This window comes from Mandrillus leucophaeus, unplaced genomic scaffold, assembly GCF_000951045.1.
Source record: "Mandrillus leucophaeus isolate KB7577 unplaced genomic scaffold, Mleu.le_1.0 Scaffold378, whole genome shotgun sequence".
In the NCBI taxonomy this organism is placed as follows: Eukaryota; Metazoa; Chordata; class Mammalia; order Primates; family Cercopithecidae; genus Mandrillus; species Mandrillus leucophaeus.
In genome coordinates, this window is record NW_012104009.1 from 1,552,269 (window position 1) to 1,554,520 (window position 2,252).

The following is a 2,252-nucleotide window of genomic DNA, read 5'->3' on the forward strand; positions in this document are numbered from 1 at the left end:
TCGAATATTGGCCCTCACTCTCTTCTGGCTTGCAGCGTTTCTGTAGAGAGATCTGCTATTAGTCTGATAGGCTTCCCTTTGTGGGCAACCTGACCTTTCTCTCTGGCTGCCCTTAATATTCTTTTCCTTCATTTCAACCTTGGTGAATCTGATAATTATGTGCCTTGGGATTGCTCTTCTTGAGGAGTATCTTTGTAGTGTTCTCTGTATTTCCTGAACTTGAATGTTGGCCAATCTTGCTAAGTTGGGGAAGTTCTCCTGGATAATATCCTGAAGAGTGTTTTCCGACTTGGTTCCATTCTCCCCGTCACTTCCAGGTACACCAATCAAACATAGGTTTGGTCTTTTCACATAGTCCCATGTTTTTTGGAGGCTTTGTTCATTCCTTTTCATTCTTTTATTTCTAATCTTGTCTTCTCACTTTATTTCCTTATGTTGATTTTCAATCTGTGATATCCTTTCTTCTGCTTGATCAGTTTGGCTATTGATACTTGTGTATGCTTCACGAAGTTCTTGTGCCATGATTTTCAGCTCCATCAGGTCATTTATATCCTTCTCTAAACGGTTATTCTAACTAGCAGTTCCTCTAACCTTTTTTCAAAGTTCTTAGCTTCCTTGCATTGGTTAGAACATGCTCCTTTCACTTAGAGGAGTTTGTTATTACCCACCTTCTGAAGCCTACTTCCGTCAATTAGTTAAACTCATCCTCTGTCCAGTTTTGTTCCCTTGCTGGCTATGAGTTGTGATCCTTTGTAGGAGAAGAGGCGTTCTGGTTTTTGGAATTTTCAGCCTTTTTGCACTGGTTTTTCCTCATCTTTGTTAATTTATCTACCTTTTGTCTTTGATGTTGGTGACCTTTGGATGGGTTTTGTTTATGGAAGTCCTTTTGGTTGACATTGATGCTATTCCTTTCTGTTAGTTAGTTTTCTTCTAACAGGCCCCTCTGCTGCAGTTCTGCTGGAGTTTGCTGGAGGTCCACTTCATACCCTGTTTGCCTGGGTATCACCAGCAGAGGCTGCAGAACAGCAAAGATTTCTGCCTGTTCCTTCCTCTGGAAGCTTCATCCCAGCGGGGCACCCACCAGATACCAGCCAGAGCTCTCCTGTATGAGGTGTCTCCCCAACAGGAGACACGGGGGCAAGGGACCCACTCAAGGAGGCAGTCTGTCCCTTAGCAGAGCTCGAGTTCACTCAATTTTTATGATAACTTTGTATTCTTTTAAATCCTTATTTTACAGAGGCTTAACAGTTAGATGACTTGCCTAAGGTCACACGAGGTAAGTTTCAGACCTGGAATTCCAATATAGGTTTGTTTGGTAAACCCAAGAGACTAAACATTATACTTCATGGCCCTTCAATATGAATGCAAAACAAGAGTTTTTTAATCCATAAGTGGATATCAGTGCTACCACCGTAATAACATTATCTATGTTAACACAAAACCTGGTGATTTAGTGTCTGGTGAGGGTCTGCTTCTTAGTTCAGAGCAGTTTTTTCACTATAACCTCACCTGGCAGAACAGTCAAGAAGAGTCTGTCTCTAGATTCATTTTTTTAAAGAGACAGTTCTTGCTCTGTCACTCGGGCTGGAGCGCAGTGGCACAATCACAGCACACCACCTCATGATCCTCCCATTTAGCTAGGACAACAGGCCCACACCACCGCACCACATAGGGCTTTTTTGTTTTTTCAGGAGACAGAGGTCTCGCTGTGTTGACCAGGCTGGTGTCAAAGTCCTGGCTTCAAGCGATCCTCCCATCCCGGCTTCCCAAAGTGCTGGGATTACAGGCGTGAGCCACTGTATGGGGTTCTAACTTCTTTAATAAGCCCACTGATGTGCTTTAAATGCTTGTCTCCCCCAAAATTCATGTTCAAATTTAATTGCCATTATAACATTGTTAAGAGGTGGGACCCTGAAGAGGTGATTAGGCCAGGGGTCTATGCCTTCATACATGAGATTAATGCCTATTATAAAAGGGTGAGTTCTGGCCTCCTTGCCACCTCTCTCTTTGCCTTTCCACCTTTCTCCAAGTGAAGAGGAAGATTTCCTCCCCTCTCAAGGATACAGCCTTCAAGGAGCCATCTTGGAATTAGAATCACCAAACTTGCAGGTGCCTTGATAAGTGATTTCCCAGCCACCAGAACTATGAGCCAATACATTTCTATTCTTTATAAATTGTCCAGTCTGTGATCTTCTGTTACAGCAGCATGAAAGCAACTAAGACACACACTAGTCCCATTCATGATGGCTCTG